Here is a 21,654-nt window from a genome sequence, read left to right as displayed (position 1 = left end):
AAATTAATCAAAATTTATTATAAAATTAAGTAAAATTCAACATGTTAATATTCTAAGTACAATTTAATTATTTTATCATAATTAAATATTTTTTGACAAGGATTTTAGCGAAACTGCATGAATTTGAGTTAAAAGGGGCATGAAAAAGTGTGTATATTTTCATGTTTCCAATATCTGAATCCATTGATATCTTGAAATCTTCAAGTCTTGTTGTTTTGATCTTTCAAATTTACACGTATATAATTTAGAATATCTACACAAAAGTAATTTGGAGGCCATAACCTTAATATATAACTTTTGCACATTAATCTTAATTTCTAATCAGCCGATCATCAATTAGAAATTAGTTACTAAAGTATTTACACATGTTTAGCGCATACTTTATTTAATAATTGAAGTCCAATAAGCCCTAACCAAATTAGATCACTTTTAATTTGGACTAACCTTTTTATGATAGTAAAAAATATTTAATTATTCTTATTATACATGTGATGTCCATATTTTTCCAACATAAGAGACTCAATTACCAATGTTCTCATTTAATAAATTCACATGCAAGCATTTCAATAAACCAATCACCCAAGCAATTTAGCACATACCCATCATGCAATTAAACAAAGAATTAAATTTCATACAATAAATATAAAGCATAAGATGAATTACTTAGGAATTGTCTAGAAAATTATTGATTCAATAGAGAGGACACTTCGATACATAAAATAATTGAAAGTCCAAATGGTAATTTATTTAATTGAAAAGAGAAAATAAAGTAATTTGTAATTGTTTGAGTAGTATTTATAGGCAAATCATTTTTAATACATCAATTACAAAAATATCCTTATTAATAAACTTAATAAGGTAACTTTGACTTAGGATTCCTTCATGATACCCTCTTAAATTTGATTGTGTTATGCTCAAGTCCTGACATTTTATGACCAATGTCACGATATTGTCATTAGGGGGCTTTAGGTTCCAACATTAAAGGTTGTGACTCAACCTTGCTCGACTTCTTCAATCTAGGTCTAGGACGGATCTTGTGACATTATAAGACGAATGTTGCGACCTTGACATCAGAGGGCTCAGTGTTACAACATCAAAGATTGAATGTTGCGATTTTGATGGTTGTCTCGTTAGTTGATAAAAAACAAGTAATGTCGCGACATTCATAGGTGATGTCGACCTTGGGGTCATGGAACACTAGGTTGCAACATCACTTTCCCAAGGTTGCAACATTGCATCTTCTTACTTGCATTTGCATTCTCCTCAACTAAGTTCCTGAAAATGTCTTAGCCGCTATTAAGTTCATAGCGACATGTAATTGACATTTTTATTCAACGAAACATAAAATAAACTAAATTTTACCATTAAAGAAAAAACTAACCTAAGTACGAGAAAAATAAAAATACTCAACTAAATCCTCGAAATCAAGCTCTTTAAGTGTGTAAAGAGCTTAATTTTTCATATCGAAATATGAAATATCAGTGGAAAAATGACTACTTTTCCCATTAGCTTTTATTTTTATCTAATTGAGCTTAAAATTTAGAAAATGAAATAAAATATTTACTCATGACTTCTTAATAATTCAAAAATAAATAAATCCATAGGAATCAAATTTTCATATCAAAAAACTAATTAAATTCCTAGAAAAGCATCAGAAATGTGGGGTATTACAAAATATTTTTAAGATCATCACGGATCCCTTTTAATGATACTATCTAACCCAAAAAAGCCACTTTAAATAGCTAGAAGTCACATTTACTTTATTTTGAATACATTTTTTTATCCCTTAGAGTTTGCAATACAATCTAGAAGTATGCATCATGATCATCCTCGGAATTAGAGTACACAAGTAAATCCTCGATGAACACTACCACAAACTGATCCAAATATGATTGAAAGATTTTTTTTCATAAATCCATGAATGTTGGTAGTGTGTTAGATAATTCAAATGGAATAGCCAAGAATTCATAATTCCCATATTAAGTCTTGAATGTAATTTTAAGGACATCAGATTCTTGGGCCCTTCACTAATAATTCCCTAATCTCAATCAATCTTAGAGAACATTAGCGCCTCTTTCAAGTGATTGGACAACTAGTCAATCCTCAACATTTGTATCTAGTTTGCTTTTTTATTAACCATTCTGTATGTAATGTTAGAATTCAAATAAACACCAATAAACATCTTTGCTTAACATTTCATATTGTTTTATGTGTGCTAGTTATAGGTAAAGCGTGAAGGTTCACATGGCAGCAACTCGTCTCAAGTTTCTCACAATATATTGTAGAGACTTTATTTTCTTAATCTGATTTGTTAAGGCATGTACCTAGGACTAGTTTGAGTTTTAAACCATATTTTTTAAATGATTTAAGTTATTTTCACATTTGTTTTTGGCCACATTGGCAAAGTTTTAAGTGATATTATTTCTTTGGTTTATCTGAGTATAAAGAATTTTAATTTTTAATGTTTATATATAAGATTCCAAATGTTTCAAATTGTATGACATGTATGTTGTTAAAAGTAGGTAACTAAACTACTAAGCTGTTATAAATTGCATTACTCGGAGCTTGTGAAAATGTGATGGTGTATTGAGCATATTTTGATGATTGAACTATGTTGGTAACATGATGATAGCAAGATTGATGTGTTTAAGCAAATTTTGGTTCATACCTTGTTTATTTTAGGTCTTTCCTTAACGACTTTACTTGGATAGGTAAATTTAGTATATGTTATTCTTTGACATGTTTAAATTGTGTTATGGATGTATTCTTATGTATTAAATATGTTGAATATATGTTTGGTAGAATTTTAAGATGATTTGGCATGTTCATTTTATGTTTTATGTAAAATTTTTACACTTTTGATTTTACTTTTACAATTCTAAGTACCATGTCTCGAGACATGAGAAATAAATTAGGCTAAGCATGCATCTCCATGTGAATGTCTCGAGCTTGAGACATTCAAAGCCAATAGCCAAACTGTTGTAAGAGTTTAAATCTCAAGACATGGCTCTAGTGTCTAAAGCCATGCGGCCATTTAATGAAACATTGACCTAGGTATTGAGACACATCACCTAGTTTTTGAAATTTAGGCCTCCAACCAATGTTTTAAGGATTATTTAAGCTCAAATATTATTGTTAGTGACATGTGAGTGTTTGAAACTTTAATTTACATATTTATAACTAGAGTTCTACATGAATTGTTTGTATAATTGATTAGTTATGTCGCTCCGTTGACCAATGTATGTTTCGTGTTTGGGTTGGGCGTCGGCTAATAGTGCTCGGAGCGCGGATTAACTCCAGTCTCCTATCATGTGTGTATTTTCTCACTACTCTAGCTATAGAATGGCTACTTCGGGCCGCGATGGGCCGAAAGGGGCCATGTGGGCCCAATGGGCCTAGGGCCCAATTGGATAAGTTGTTTGATTGTGCAGTAAATATTGGACTAGGCTAGGTGAATCTCATATCTATGGCTAGATTTGGGCTCAAAGGGCCACACGAGCGTGTGGGCCCATTTGGGCCGAGAAGGGCTTTAGGCCCATTCATATTGTTATCCCTGTTTAGAATACTTTAGTTTACCAAATTACTGAAATACCCCCAGTTGTAAAATTACCAAAGTACCTCCGGTTTATAAAATTACCCAAATATCCTCAATTTGTAAAATTACCGAAATACCCTCAGTTTGCAAAATTACTAAAATACCCTCGACTTGTAAAATTATTAAAGTACCTTCGAATTACAAAATTACTGTTTTACCCTCAATTTATAGAATTACTATTTTACCCTCGATTTACAAAATTATCGTTTTACCCTTGATTTACAAAATTATCGTTTTACCCTCGATTTACAGAATTATCGTTTTACCCTCGATTTATAGAATTATCGTTTTACCTTCGATTTACAAAATTATTGTTTTACCCTCAATTTATAGAATTACCGTTTTACCCTCGATTGACAGAATTACTATTTTACCTTCAATTTACAAAATTACTGTTTTACCCTCGATTTAAAAAATTACTTTTTTACCCTCGATTTACAGAATTACCATTTTACCCTCGATTTATAAAATTACCATTTTACCCCTAGCGTGTTAAATGATTGTTTTGCCCTTGTGGGCAAGTGACTGACTTGGACTGTGTGGTTGACGGATTTGATTGTGAATATATGTTGGTGATATGAATGACTTGACTGTGACTGTTTGATTCAAGTATAGGCATGATATTCTAATTATGTATGTTGTATGCCATTACATGTATATCTGTTGCATGGGACACGAGTTTATATTGATGGAGGAAGCGTTCTGGCAGCCTCGCTGCAATCTGGTGGCTTCGCCACATATATATATCTATTCTGGTGGCCTAGCCACAATATCTGTATCTGGTGACTTCGTCACAATATCTGGCAGCCTCGCTGCAATTTCTGTGGTGTGTAGCGGTTGGGTAGGTCGAGTAGTCTCCCCACATAGTGTAAGGTTGGTACGGGGGTGTATGCGGCTGGATTAGGTTGGAATTGCATTCACATTCTGATTTTGATTCTGTTACCTGATTCTGATTCTGTCACCTGATTCTGATTCTGATTCTCATTTTGATCGTAGTTCTGATAATGTCTCTTATTCTATAATGGGCTAAGGCCTATATGGTACTGTCTGTTAAAATGGGCTTAGGCCCAATTGATACTGAAACTGTAAGTAGGGCTGAGGCCAAATTTTTAATTCTTTTATATGACTGACTGTTCCTTTTATATAGTAGGGGATTTCACACTGAGTTTTCGTAAACTCACCCCATTTATTAACCTTTCAGGTAATTTCTAGCCTTAGACGGATCGGAGCTGCGAGGGGCTCGGAGGAAGTCACACACATTGTTTATGTTACAGTTTTGATTATTACTTTTAAATGTTTTTATGTGGGTTGTAGTAAAGCCGTTCTAATTTTCTGGATTTCAAATTTAGAATTTTATTTATTGTTCTTATAATTGCTAGTATTAGAACATGGTTTTCCAAAGCAACTACTGTTGTTCAAAACATCACGTATCTGCAATTGTTTTTAAAATTAAGCTTCTGTAACTGCCAAGATTTTTACAAGGCTGTTAAGAATGTTATTCAGTTGAGGTTTTCTAATAAGGTTTAAAAAGGGTATAAGTTTTTAATTATTAAGAAGGGTTTTTAATGGAAACATGGTTTTCAAAAAACACTTCAATGTGACACGCCATATTCGAGCCAAACTTTCGGGTCGGGTTTGGGGTGTTACAAACGAAGATTGACACGGCCGTGCAACATGGCCATGTACACTAATGCGCCCAATTTCAAAAACCACAATATGCACGGGCTGAAATGAAGGAACACGGACGTGCCCCACGGCCGTGTGCCCCAATTTCTCTATAAACACCTATTATTTATTTTATTTTTATCTTTATATTTTGAAATTACTTTTTATTTCCTTTTAATACTATTTATTCTTGAGTTTTTACAATTTTTATTTTTGGCTATTTCATTACGAGTAATTATGCTCCATTATATTTCCTAAAGAGTTACTGATTTTATCACAGTCATAAAGAGCTCCAAAGCTCATCATCAAATAGGAACTAAAAACTCCAATGGCAAAGGACTTATGGACTAATGAACCTCTACCACCACCGGAGTATCCTCCTCCACTCTCATTATTGCCTTGGTCGATTGTTCTCCATAACTCCAATTCAAGGAGTTCATTCATCATTCAGGAAGTTTTACTTCACTCCCTATCTTCTGATTATTTATTTATATTTTTCAGTATATCTATCTTTGTACATTGAGGGCAATGTACATCTTAAGTGTGGAGGGTCTTTCATATCATCATTAGAAATCCCTGAATTTTGTCTTATTCTCACGTGAATCACTCATATCACTATTAGAATGAATTTTAATTAATTTATGATTTTTATTGATATGTCTTGAATTAAAACATAGGCATTTACGCATTGATGGTTTAAACTTTAAGACATTAGGAAATCAAGCATGATAAGTTGATTTTTGAAGAATTATAAACTTTTAGGTTGTTTCCCTAAGTTTAGGTATTATCGTGAGTTGAAATTCACAAGTTTAAACATAAAAAAGCCATAATTTTTGTGAGATCTTGAGCCTTTAGAGCATATTTTATTTTATTTCTTTCATGCTCACTTTTATTATTAGTGCGTCAGTATTGATTTGTTATTCTAGAACTTGCTTGATTATGCATGTCAAGACCACACCATTTGATTTGATATGTCAAGATGATAAAGGCACTTAGGTTTAACCCACTCACTCCACAAAAGCTTATCTTCATAATTGACCCTTAGTGAACCCCTTTGAGCCTAACAAGCTATTAATTGATTTACCCTAAATATTAACCCATAACCTATTATTATTGAAATCCACTAATTTGATCCCTATTTTTGTCGAGATTTGATTTGAACTAATTGCTTAGCTATGTTTTACTTTTCTAAATATTTGACTTGTTCTTAAAAATATATATATATTTTACTTCAATACATATTAGTAGTAATTCTTCATTTTTGAGCTTGAGTGTTAATTCCATATTCTAAGAAGAAGCTCACATGTATTCAACTAATGACTGGTTATTTTTCTAGCTAGGTAATTTTTCAATTTAATCTCGATTCTAACCTTTTCTTTCATCTTGTGACCACACCCCCTAACCAAAGCGACATTACAACCCTCTAAAAGACCTTTTTGATTGATGTATCAACTCAATTTATAATGGTGGAGATTTGATTTTCAAGCAAGCCTATGGCAATAGCTTTTCATTTTGACTAATGAGTGCTTTAATTGATGTCCTCAAATACCTTGAGTGATTTGAGTGAATCTTTAGTGAGGATGTTAAACTCTGTGATCTTTTGATCAAAGGTAATCACTTAGATAAGAGGAGACACCTATGTTTTCGTGATAAAATACTCAACTTGGAATGTTTGAAACTTTGATGTACTTTTAGTTGAATTTTCAATGTATGAATACTTATGGATTATTTTGAGATATTATTGATAGGGATTATAAATTGAGAAGAATTTATTTTGATTGTGAGTTGAGGAATTTTAGTTGAGGACAAGCAAACCCTTAATTGTGGGGGTATTTTATAAACCATAATTTATACATATTTTTATCCCATGCTTAGCACATTTATGGATGGTTCTCCTTAGATTTAGTGAATTCGATGCTCCTAATCCTTTAATTTAATGTTTTATACTAAGGTGAGCGTAAGAGAGTAAAAAGAGAGAGAAACGGGCCGAAAATGGAGAAAATGGACCCACATGGGAAATCCACACGGGCTGGACTACCTCACATGGGTGTGTCACACGGTCGTGTCCCTTTGACAGAATTATAGCACGACTTACACGAGAAGACTACACTCCCGTGCCTATTCAACAGCCTTGACCACGGGTTGGAGAAATCGCACATGGGCGTGTCCCTACCGAGCCCAAGTATAACCCTATTCGAAAAAGGCCAATTTTGAGGGCTCTTAGGCATTTTAAAGCCTATTTAAACACCTAAGGAGGCACTTAGGAAGTGGTTCGCAAAGTAGGAGGCAAGGAATTACTCAAGAGAAGCCGATTGGTCCATCTCAGAAGCTGGATTCATCATCAAGATTGAAGATCTCCCTTGAATTTCCATTCAGTGGTTTTGGGTTTTCTTTATGTTTTGTATTCATTATTCTTCTGAGATGTTTTGTTTTATAATTATGAACTAAACCCCCTAAAGGCGAATGAAACCTATGACGGATCTTGTTATTATTATCTGAATTGTATGATAAATATTTGACTTGTTCTTAATTATGTATTTTTAATTCTTGTTTTAATATCCCAGGATATTGATTCGAGTTAATGCTCTTATTCAGAGGAGGAATAGACCCTGTCTAAGAGTAAATTTGTCATAATTAAGTGGAGTTAATTGCACGCCTAAAGATAGGGTGATAAGATTTTTCTGGATTAGGGTGAAACCTAATAAGGGGATCCATAGATCGAGTTAATGCAACACTAGGTGTTAATTAGAAAGAGATTTCAATTAATCAACCTAGGGTTAGACGTTATTAGCCTCGAGAGAGATAATAATATAACTTAGGGATTTCTACGGATCAAGTCAAATGAATAAATCATCTGATTCAGAGTCAAATAAAAAGTGAAGTCTAGGTGGATTTTTCCTTGGGTATTGTCTTAATTAATCGAATTTTCCCAAAAGCTTTTCCCTAATTCTCTCTGTGCACTCTTAGTTTAGTTAATTAATTTAGATAAACAAATCCCTTAATTTTTAGGCTAGATAATAAAAAGAAAGTAATTAATAGTACTCTTGGTTCCTTTGGGTTTGACAATCCGGTCTTGCTAAAGCTATACTACTGTTCAATAGGTACAATTGCCTTCATCGTGATAATAGTTAGTTTCAAGAACGCTTAATTATAAATTTTTAAAACCTGTCGTGAATATCACGTATCAATGCCATACTTTTATATTCACAATGTCAAAAGGAACCAAAATAAGGTTCGATAGTGTGGTGATGATCCTCGATGATCCCCAAGCTCTCAGTAGCTTTGATATCTGTAAAATAATGCAAACACACACAAAGTAAGCTTTCAAAAGCTTAGTAAGCCATATAAAAATAAACTTAACATTCAAAATATGAAAGCATCATCAAATTACATATACTCCATGGCCAAATACTATCTCAAACCACATAGTTTATATACATTTAACATATTCCCAATTCATTTACACATATAGCATATTTTCTCATACTTACAACATATATCATCACTTGTACATATACTTATCTTTTATTCTCAAACATAGTTAAAATTTCAAACCTACCTGAATCGGATACACATCACATATAATCATTCGTTTCTCGAAATTCTCGTTGAATTGTTTGGAATCATAAGGATACGCGGATAGCTCGAAAAGCTCGTACAATGCCAACGTCCCAGACATGGTCTTACATGCAATCAATTATCGATGCCACTGCCCAGACAGGGTCTTACACGAAATCAGATACGATGCCAATGTCCCAGACGTGGTCTTACACGTAAATCATAAGTCGATACCAAGTCCCAGACGTGGTCTTACACGATAACACATATCAGATTCTATGTCATGACATATGTATCCTAACTATTCCTAAGGTTTGTACGGGGACTTTCGGACGTCGAAACTTTGTCAATGCTTTCTCAGATGTCTCATTTTTCTCAACTCATACATTCATCCATCATAGTTCAATAGCATATAATTGATAGTAATTCAATTTTAAACGCATTTATTTGCATATAGACTTACCTCAAACGAATTCGGATAGACGGAATCGGCTACTCGACGACTTTCAATTTTCCCCAATCTAATTACATTTTCTTTAATTCTTGTTCTATATAAATTAAAATTTAACTCTTTTATTTACCAAATCATTCAAATCAATCCAAAAACACATATTTAGGGCATTTTACAAATTAGCCATCACATTTTCACATTTTTGTACTTTAGTCCTTAATCACAAAAATCACAAAATATACAAAATTTCCATATACTCATGTTAGGTTAAATTCTCATAGCATTCATATAAGCCTATATGTTTCATTATTTCACATTTTAGTCCCTCAATTTACAAATCTTACAATTTAGCCCATTTTACTCAAATTCATAAAAAATTCAAATACAAAATATGTCAACCCAAAACATATCTTTCATTTTCTATCAACTAACTTCACAAAACTCGTAATTTCATTAGTGGCTCAATTCAAAATCATCAAGAAAATAAGAAATTAGAGCATTGGCTTGATAGATTATTAAGCAACGATCATAAAAACGTAAAAATTATAAAAAAACGGATCAAAACACATACCTAATTTCAAACTCAAAGTGCTAAAACCCTAAAACAAGAATATGGCTTCTTCTTTCTTTGTGAATTTGGAAAAATGGATGATAATATGACTAAAATTATGTTTTGTTTTATTAATAATAACTTTAATAACTAAATACCAATTTTACCCTTAATAAATAACATTTAAAACATTAGCATTAAGGCCATAAATGTCCACTCATGCTTTCAATGGTCTAATTGCATCATAAGGACCTCTCTTTTTGTAAGACAAATCAATTAAGCACTTTAACAAACAGTAGGGAACTTTTACATTTTACTCAATTAGGTCCTTTTATTAAATTGGGCACACAAAGGATTAAATTTTCATACGAAACTTTCACACATGAAATTGACATATTATAAGCACAAAAAATAATATTAAAATATTTTCTAACTTGAATTTGTGGTCTCAAAACTATTTTTCCAACTAGGGTCTAAACTGGGCTGTTACAATTCTCCCCCTTAGGGATTTTCGTCCCCGAAAATCTTACTATTGAACAGATTCGGAGATTGTTGTCTTATAGTATTTTTGGGCTCCCACGTAGCCTCTTCAATACCGTGTCGATGCCACATGACTTTTACTAACGAAATTTTCTTATTTCGCAATTCTTTAACCTCACGAGCTAAAATACGAATCAGTTCTTTGTCGTAAGTCATATCAAACTGAATCTCAATCTCAGATGGAGGAATCTCATGCAAAGGATTGAATTTGTATCGTCGAAGCATCGATACGTGAAAAACATTATGAATCTTTTTAGTTCGGTGGCAACAACAATCTATATGCAACCAGTCCAATACGCTCGATAATCTCATATGGCCCAATGAATCTCGGACTCAATTTTCCTTTTCAACCGAACTGAAGTACTTTCTTCCACAGGGATACTTTTAGAAACACTTTGTCGCCAATCTCAAATTCAACATCTTTTCATTTCAAATCTTCATATGACTTCTGATGATTCGAAGCTGCTTTCAGACTATCTTGAAGCACTTTTACTTTCTGTTTAGCCTCGTGAATCTTATTCTCGCTGAGCTCAGCCTAATACAAATTTGTACGATATTTGCGACCATATAAGGCTTTGTACGATGCCATTTTAATGCTCGATTGAAAACTGTTATTATAAGTGAATTCAATCAAAGGTAAATATTGTTCCCACGTACCTTCAAATGCAAGAATGCAACATCTCAACATATCCTCGAGTATCTAAATAATCCACTCGAATGACCATCCGTCTGCGGGTGAAAAGCAGTACTGAAGTGCAATTTCGTACCCAAAGTATCTTGCAATTTCTTCCAAAATCATAATGTGAATCTCGGATCTCTGTCTGACACAATAGATAATGGCACACCATGCAATCTCACAATATCGAAAATGTATAACTCAGCTAATTTATCAAGTGAGTAATCAGATCATACCAGAATAAAATAGGGTGATTTCGTTAATCAATCAACTACAACCCGGGTTGCATCTTTCTTCCTCAAAGATAGGGGCAAATGCGAAACAACGTCCATTGTCACTCTATACCATTTCCATTCCAGAATCATAATTGGTTGTAACAAACCAGAGGGCACTTGATGTTCAGCTTTAACTTGCTGACAAATTAAGCATTTCACAACAATTTCAGAGATATCACGCTTCATACGAGGCCACCAATAAATGTATTTCAGATTATTATTCATTTTCGTGCTACCCAGATGAATAGATAAACGACTGTTATGAGCTTCATTCAAAATCATCTGAATCAATTTTGGATTTCTCGGAACACAAATTTGATCTCAGAATCTCAGACAATTATCTTTATCAACTTTGAATTTTGAATTAGAATCCAAATCACACTAAACTCGTTTTGCAAAAATCTCATTATCAATCTTTTGATCTTCGAACCATCATTGGACACAACCAAATGAGCATTTATCGCACCCAAAGCAAATAGTGATTTTTGACTTAAAGCATCAGCAATAATGTTTACTTTTCCCAGATGATAATCAATCACAAGCTCATAGTCTTTTAGCAGTTTTAACCATCTTCTTCATCACAAATTCAGATCTTTCTGAGTGATAAGATATTTCAAACTCTTATGATCAGAATATACATGACATTTCTCACCAAACAAATAGTGGGGCTAAATTTTCAAAGCAAACACAATCACAGCTAATTCCAGATCTTGCGGCTTTAACTGTCTCGAAGCATAAACAATGACTTTTTGTAACACTCCAAACTCGGCCTAGACGCTATGGCCGAAATCTGGTGTTTCACATTGAAGTGTTTTTCGAAAACCATGTTCTCATTGAAAACCCTTCTTACTATTTAAAACCTCTGGCCATTTTAAAACTTGTGAAAACCTCAGTTTCAGTTGGTTTATTAAAAGTCATTCTCTTGAAAACATTATTACCTTTAAAACTTTATTTTCTACGAAAGCTTAGTTTAAAGTTTTGTGGAAACGTGATATTTTGAAAAACAATTATTGTTTTAGAAAAAAACATTGTGTTCTACTGTAACGCCCCAATTTTCGGGAATTCTGTGTATATTGGCAAAAATTTAAAATTTTTGTGTTCTGTCTGTTTGGTGTAGGTTTAATTATGTTAGTGGGCCTTTAGAAGGCCCAAGCTTAGGTTAAAACTCGGTAATTTTAGTTAACTTTAGTTCCATAAGGAAAAAGGGGTTCTGGTTAACTAGGCTTTTAAGTATTAATTGGGCAAAATAAAACATAAGGAAGCAGGTGGCAGAGTGGTATGTGACTCCACTGGAAAGGCTATAAAAGTGGCGTGTGGATGCTAGGGAGAACCAAGGTTCAAGTTACAATAGGAGCATATTAAGGGAATTATTTTTTATGTTTAGAAAGGGTAAGTAATGGAACTCAAGTAAAAGACTGTCAGGAGGAGTTTGAGTTGCTCAGGTGATTGACTAAAGAGGGATAAGGGAGAGGATTTAGGAGCAGATTAGTGTGAGAAGTGTTGGCCGAATGGTGGACTCTTGAGGAGCAAGGGTTGGCCGGTCAGGGGTTTTTCTTTAGGGGGCAAGTTTCGGCTAGGTCAAATGCCAATGATAAGTTCGGCATTAGGGGTAAGTTGTGCCATTTTCTGACCATCCTTCCTCCTCTTCTCTTCTTTTCCTTTTCTCTCCATCTATTTTCTCCTCTTCTTTTCTCCATAGCTGAATTCTTCTACCACTCTACTCTACACCACTTTCTCACTATTACTTTTAAGCCTTACAGCCGACTATCACAAAAGCCGAAATCCTGAAAGTTCATATTGTCTGTGCCGAATTCTCCTAGCAAAAACCTACTGATTTTCTTCATCCTTTTTGATCAATTCTTTCTTTTTCTGTACCCAAAACCTCTGTCGATAAAGCCACTACAAAACCCTCATCTTTTCTTCACTGTTACAAAAAGCTGAAAACGCATAGCCATAAGGACATAGCCGAATTCTAAGATCACTAAAGGCTCGACTTTTGTTATCATTTGAGGGGTTAGATCTGCATCAGAATCGAGTAAGAGTTATTTGGAATCATTGACTGAAGGAACTGGTGGTAAGTTTTTGAACTTAATCTTTATTCCGGGTTTTTAAAAAAGCTGAAACCCCTAAAGGATAGAGAGGCTGTCGATTTGGGTTTGTAGCTCTAAGGGTTGTTATAACTATTTTATTTTGATAATAGTGGGATCTAGAGGCTACTGATTGAAGGCTTGGACAAGTGGAACGACTGGATCTAGACATAATCGCTAACTTCGGCAAAGGTAGGATCGCTAGTGCCTAAGGTGCTTTTGGCCGAATGTGGTAAGGGGTTAATACATAGTTCATTTTTGATAGTTAGATTAACGTGTTACTAATCAAATTGTAGGTAGATCATGTGTGGATCTCGTCAGCATATCATCGCAAACAGGTGTGTAACTAACACCCTCTTATAGACTAGATTGGCAAAAGCCAAAAAGCCGGAATGCCGAAAAGCCGGTATTTTGAGAACTTGCGAGTGTGCGAATGCTCGTGAGATTAATAGTTTGATGTATATGGTAAACTAAAGTGATAAGATTACAAAGTGCACGATTTCGTGCATTTCTATGTTTTTTGGCTTAATGGGCCAAAATCGAGATTATGGGCTAATGGGCCCAATTCGGTAAGAAAACACAGTAAGTATTTCTGGTCGTACGTAAATGGCTATGTTATGCATGAAAACCTTAAGTATAGTTAAATTACTTGAACACCCCTATGTATGGAAAATTACTGTTATACTCCTAGGTGTAAAATTACCATTATACCCCTAGGGTTACTTTTGACTGAAAAGCATGATGATCTGATTCTGTATGATGGATGCCATGATTGTATATCTGTTGCATGGAGACATGGGTTATATTATGGAGGAAGTGTCCTGGTGGCTACCCCACAATTATCTGATCTGGTGGCTCTGCCACATATATCTGTTCTGGTGGCTCTGCCACGATTATCTGTATCTGGTGACTCTGTCACATTATCTGTTCTGGCAGCCATGCTGCATATTTCTGTGGCGTGTAGCGGTTGGGTGGGTCGAGTAGTCTCCCACATGGTGAAAGGTTGGTATGGGGGTGCATATGGTTGGATATGGGTTAGGTTTTGCATAAACATGTAATATATGTTCTGTTCTGTTATGAGCCTATGGGCTTTATTCTGAATTCTGTTCTGGGCTAAGGGCAACTTATTCTGTTTACTGTGGTTTGAACCAATATAGGCTATGGTTGGGTTAATTTACACACTGAGTTTCCCCAAACTCACCCTTTTATTTTCATCCACGCAGGTAATCCCCAACCATAGTGGGCTTGGAGCTGTGAGGGATTTGGAGTGGCCACACGTTCTACAAGTTGGTTTTATTCTGGTGAACTAGACAACCTTTTTATTTACGTTTAGGGTTTTGGGTTTTTTTTAAATTGTAATAAGGCCGCTTAATTTTTTTTTGATGGTTTTAATATGTCTTATTAAGGTAGGTATTACTTATATTTAACTGTTGAAATTGGATAGCTTTAGGGCGCATTTTCAAAAACAGTAATTGATTTCAAAATAACACGATAACAAGCAAAGCTTCTACAATGAAAATATTTTCCAAAATTAATCACTTTTCCTAAAAAGGACTTAATCAAATTGGCTTCCTGGAAATATACATGATGTTAAGGTGTGGCAATGGCGATGTGCATGTCTAGGATTGAATCTGAAGGGAGCTTGGTACTTAAGCAGTCTGATGGACTCACCTCTTCTTTCCCGGTTTCCTACCTGGTGCACAGCTTCCATTCACTTTAACCTGCAATGAAATGTTTTGAACATTTCGATGTGGCACGCCGGATTCGGCCATAACGTCTAGGCCGGGTTTGGGGTGTTACATCTACTCCAGCAGTTATAAAACAGTATATAAAATTCCAAATTTAATACTAGAAATTAAAAGAGTCCTTGTTACAACCCAAATCAAATATAAGTACTTGTAAATAGAGAATTTAAAAGAAAGTCAGAAACAATAGCAGTTGTGTGGGCACCTCCGAGTCCCTCGTAGCACCGATCCTCCTAATGCTAGGGATTACCTGCACAGTTAATAAACGGGGTGAGTTTATGAAAACTCAGTGTTTAATCCCCTCCTAAACTAAAACAGTTAGTAAATAGACAAAATTTGGAATCAGTCTAGGCCAGAGCCCACTAAAAAATCAGTATCATATGTAGATATGCAGACAGATTACCAGCCCAGTCCAACCAACACACCACCTATACCAACCAGCACACTATGTGGGGATAAAATCGACCCACCCATCCAACACACCAAGCTTAGCACTAATTGCGGCACTAAGTCAACAGGACGGCTCAACGCCGTAGACAGGATAGCATATAGCCATAAACAGGATAGGACATAGCCGTAAACATCGCAGCAATGCTACCAGATAACAGGATGGCTGGAAGCCATAAGTAGAATGGTACAAGGGCACAAAGCCATCAATAACTGCATTATGTTAGGGACATAGCCCTCAACTAGAGTAACATAACCGGCACACAACCCTAGGTAAATGTGATCGACACAGAGTCGTCAATAATCATATATGGGCACATAGCCTTAGGTAAATACGTTTGGCAAACAGCCATAATCAGGTTGGCACAGAGCCATATGTAGGTTGGCGCAAAGCCATAATTAGAATAATTGGCTTTAAGCCATCGGTAGCTGTATCATGTTAGGCACATAGCATCAGTGATGGTAATATAGTCAGCACACAGCCTCGGGTAAATATGATCGACGCAGAGTCAATAATCATATATTAGGCTTAAAAGCCATCGGTGGATCCACAATCGTTAAGCAACCATCCGATCCTTAATCGGTGGATCCAAGGTCGTCAAGAAACCATGCGATCCTCAATCGGTGGATCCACGGTCATCAAGCAACCATGCGATCTTCAAATTCTTTCTCTATTTCATAATCCCTACCCATGTGCAACATAATATTATATGAATGCGGCAAATATACATACGGCATACAAAATCATACAAATCACAGTCACAACAGTCCAATCACAGTCATACATTCTCAGTTAAAACATAGTCAAATCAATCAAATTGTATTATCAATGAGTCATACACCCTAGATGAGCAGAACGGTCTTTTTACCTATCAGGGCTATTTTAGTCATTTCACCCTACAAAGTTGTTTTGGTAAATCTACAAACCAAGGATATTTCGGTAATTTTACAAACCAATGGTATTTCTGTAATTTTTAAAAGTCAAGGGTATTTCTATAATTTTGTAAATTAGGGGTATTTCTGTAATTTTCCAAATCAAGGGCATTTTGGTAATTTTTCAAATCAGGGGTATTTTGGTAATTTTAATAATTAAAGGTATTTCTGTAATTTCACAAGTCAAGGGTATTTCGGTAATTTTACAGATCAAGGGTATTTCGATAATTTCACAAATTAGGGGTATTTTGGTAATTTTACAAACTAAGGGTATTTTGGTAATTTTACAAACTAGGGGTATTATGGTAATTTTGCTAATCAAGGGTATTTTGGTAATTTTGTAAACCAAGGGTATCCAGTAATTTTGTAAACCAAGGGTATTATAGTAATTCTACCATACAGGTGCATTTCAGTAATTCTACTCTACAAGGGTATTTCAGTAATACTAGCCTACAGATATGAGATTCACACAGTCCAATCCAATATTTACTACACAATCATACAATTTATCCACTTGGGTCCATGGGCCCATTGGGCCCACATGGCCCAAAGCAACCTAAGCCCATGAGAGCACTCATGATGGCCTCAACCATCACGTCAAAGTCCCATACGTGCGCTCGCAAGCTCGTGTGGCTGCCAGTGTAGTGTGACCGGCATTTCGGCATTCTTGCATTTGCCGTTTTACAGCTAGAGTAGTGCAAAATACACACCTGTTTATGAGAACGAGCTGAAGTCCACGATCACTAACCCTGGCACATCCTGCATTGAGTCTTAATCACTTTTTTTTTCACCAACTCATCTTCTTCGCTCTATTTAAAGCCAGCTTCTCACCAATTCCCATGTTAACCTCCCGATGTGGGATTACTTTCAACCATTAGGAAAATTCCTTATTTTTTTATGTCCACTTCAACCATAGATTTAGTCTAACTCCACCTCCTACACAGCTCAAATAGCAAAATAAATACTCCAATACGCATCCCAAGACTTGAACCTTAGACCACAAAATTACACAACACGCCACCTTGCCAAAGTCTAGGTTTCTTTAAAAGAAAAACCAAAATAAATTGCAAGAGACAAAACTTGAACCCAGACTCCCTTACATCCTTAATGATGCCACAACCACTAGACCCCATGCTTCATTGTGTCATTAGTTAACACAATAATTTGAAAGGTCTTTATCCAAGCACCTAGGGTTTTATTCACTTAAAACCAAAATTTTTACTAAAGCCCAAGTTTGAACCCAAGATTTCTCCAACACTTCTCAGGGCCATTTACCACCAAAGCAAACATTTAATTGTGTCATTTCCTGTTACAATTAAATGCTTATATACAACCTCCTTACGGTCCCATACACAAGGCCCGATAATTCTAGGCCCAAATTTGGGGCGATACACTTTTCCTTCCTGCATCAAAACATATCCCAGACCATTCAATGAAGCATCACTATAGATCACAAATTCTTTACCAGATTCGGTTTGTACTAACACTAGAGCTTCAGTCAATAGGGCTTTGAACTGACCAAAGCTTTTTTGATATTTTTTAGATCAATCAAACTTCACATCCTTCTAAAGTAGTTTCGTTAACGGAGTTGCAATCATAGAAAAGCCTTTTACGAATCGTTTATAATAACCAGCAAGTCCCAAAAAATTGCGGACTTTAGAGACATTTCTCGGAGGCTTCCAATCTAAAATAGATGAAATTTTGCTCGGATCATCTCGGAGACCTGATGCTAATACAATATGGCCCAAAAAACTAACTTCTAGTAACCAGAATTCACATTTGCTAAACTTCGCATATAATTTCTTATCACGCAAAGTCTTTAATACTATTCTCAGATGCTCAACATGCTCAGATTCATCACACGAATAAATTAATATGTCATCAATGAATACGACAATAAATCGATCTAAATACAGTCTGAAAATCCTGCTCATCAAATCCATAAAAATAGCAGGTGCATTTGTTAATCTGAAAGGCATAACTAAGAACTCATAGTGACCATGCCTCGTTCTGAATGCAGTTTTCAGAATGTCTAAATCTTTTACTCGCAACTGATAATAACCCGATCTCAGATCTATGTTTGAAAACACGGTAGCTCCTTTCAACTGATCAAACAAATCATCAATTCGAGGCAGAGGCTATTTATTCTTGGTAGTCACCTTGTTCAATTGACGATAGTCAATACACATTCTCATCGTGTCGTCTTTCTTTTTCACAAACAGAACAAGAGCACCCCAAGGTGAGAAACTCAGTCTAGCAAACCCTCTATCAGTCAATTCTTGCAACTGAGACTTTAATTCTTTTAACTCAGTCAGAGCCATTCTATACGGAGCTATCAAAATTGGAGTAGTTCCTGGTACTAACTCAATGCCAAATTCCACTTCCCGTATCAGAGGTAATCTCGAAAGTTCTTCAGGAAACACATCAAGGAATTCACAGACAACAGGCACTGATTCAACTTTCTTTTCTGACACTTTTGAATAAATCACATAGGCAAAGTAAGCTTTCCAACCTTTTCTCAAATACTCAGAACTTTGATTAAGAAATCACAGCTGGTAACCCATTCAAATCACTAGATTCACTTCGGACTATTTCATCATTCTTCCATCTCAAATAAATAGTTTTCCATTTGCAATTCACAACAGCATCATGCAAGGTTAACCAATCCATACCCAAAATTATATCAAACTCATCAAAAGGTAATAACATCAAATCAGCCGGAAAACAAATGTCTCGAAACATCAATGGACAATTCTTGGAGACTTTGTCAACTAAAACACTTTTACCTAGAGGGTTCGATACTCTAATCACGAATTTAGTAGACTCCACAGGAAAAGTCTTACTGGATACTAATTTCATGCATATATATGAATGTGTTGATCCAGGATCTATCAAAGCAATCACAGAAATATCATAAAGTGTGAAAGTACCAGTTATAACATCTGGAGACGAAGCTTCCTCACCAGCTCGAATGGCATAGGCTCTGGCAGGTGCGTGAGCCTCAGATCGAATAGCAGTATCTTTAGCTGCCTTCTGGCTACCACTCATATTACCCGTATTTCTAGGAGGTCTACCACGAGATGTATTGCCACTTGATCTCAAATTTTGTACAATTTCTTGCTCGACAGACTCGAGGCAATCACGGATGAAATGGTTCAATGATCCACATTTGAAACAAGCTCGATCATACAATCTACAATTACCGGGATGTCTTTTACCACAATGTTTGCACTTAGGGAGATCGAATCGAACATTTCCAGCACTGGCAACAGATGTAGGTAGAGCTCTAAAACTCGAATGGAATCTCCTACGATCTCTACTCGCATATTAGCCTTTGAACAGCTATAATCATTTCGAAACTTCTTTGATACAGATTGAAATGGCTTGCTTGATGATCACTTTTGCACTTCTCTAGCTTCTGAATCAGATTTTCTTTTCTCTTTCTCGAGCTCTTCAGCTTTACATGCTCGTTCAACAAGCACTAAAAACTCTTTTATCTCTAAAATCCCGACTAACAAACGAATATCTTCATTCATACCATCTTCAAATCTTTTGCTCATTATTGCCTTAGTAGATACACATTCTTGAGTACACTTACTCAGTCTTACAAATTCTTGCTCGTATTCTGTAACAGACCTACGACTTTGTTTAAGTTCAAGAAACTCTTTACGTTTCTAGTCGATAAATCTCTAACTGATGTATTTCTTTCAGAATTCAACTTGAAAGAAATCCCAAGTGACTCGTTCTCCCGGAACCACTGATATCAAAGTCTTCCACCAGTGATACGCCGTATCTCTCAGAAGTGAAACGACACATTTTATGCATTCATCCAGAGTCAAAGATAATTCATCGAATACTCTTATCATATTCTCTAACAAGAACTCGGCTCTTTCAGCATCACCATTTGTTGTAGCACGAAATTCTTCAGCTTCATATTTTCTAATGTTATCAACCAGAGGCTTAATCAACTAATTAGGATTAGCTTGTAACATAGTAGAAACTTCCAGAGGATTAGTCGGGGTTAGGGGTTGTTGAACAGTTGGATTAGTTCTAATGTATTGGGTGAACCAATCATTCATCATCTTATAGAAGGCTTGTCTAGCCTCTCCACCATGACTACTCATAGTCGGTCTAGAATCAGATGACACTGTCCCTTACGCAGGAGCAGGTGCATTACATTTGACATCGTCAGCTACGGCTCGTTCGGGATCCATTCTCTATATAAAAACACATTTTCATTGTCAGGATTCATCACACTATCGTAGGTTATAAATACGGCATGTATAGCTAGACTCACAAACACTAGGTTAGTCCTAGAATCGACTAAACGTAGCTCTGATACCAACCAAATGTAACAACCCTAACCCATATCTGTCGCTGGACTAGGGTTAAAGGTGTTACCAAACAAATGAAAATATTTTACAAACAATCCATATACATTATCCACAATCATAGTCAAACATTATCATATTGTCCCTTATATAGGCCATCGAGACCTTAAACATACACTAGAAAGAGGTCGGGACTAAACCAAGTTCATACAAAATTTTTTGAAACTTAAACAATTTTTCAAAGTTGTACAGGTCACACCCTCATGTTAATAGGCTGTGTGCCTCACACGGCTTTAGACACACCCGTGTGTTTAAGGCGAGTCAAAACAGGGCATACATACTGACTTGTCCACACGGCCACAAGACACGTTCGTGTCCCAGGCCGTGTGAAAATTAGGGAGGCTACAGACTTGGGTCACATGGCCAGTCACATGCCCGTGTGTCTAGCCCGTGCTCGAAACTGATTTGGCCACACGGCCTAGCACACGCCTGTGTGTGCAATCGTCTGGTCTGCTCAGGCTCATTTCCAAATGGCCCTCGAGCAACACGGCTGAGACACATGCTCGTGTCCCTGCCCATGTGGGAAAAAATAGGTCATTTACAAGCCCAAAATGCCACCCATTAAGGGTCCTCCCTACAAGCAAAAAATAAGCGTCAATTGCATACCAAATGTTCATCCAACTCACAACCAATACATACACCAATCATGCCATAACATTATCAACCAATTTGATGCTTAATAGTTATACCAAAACTTACAAAATTGACCATCTCATTTGGTCAACCAAATGCACATCATAG

This window comes from Gossypium hirsutum, chromosome A01, assembly GCF_007990345.1.
Source record: "Gossypium hirsutum isolate 1008001.06 chromosome A01, Gossypium_hirsutum_v2.1, whole genome shotgun sequence".
Taxonomy (NCBI): Eukaryota; Viridiplantae; Streptophyta; class Magnoliopsida; order Malvales; family Malvaceae; genus Gossypium; species Gossypium hirsutum.
This window is presented reverse-complemented; position numbering follows the sequence as displayed.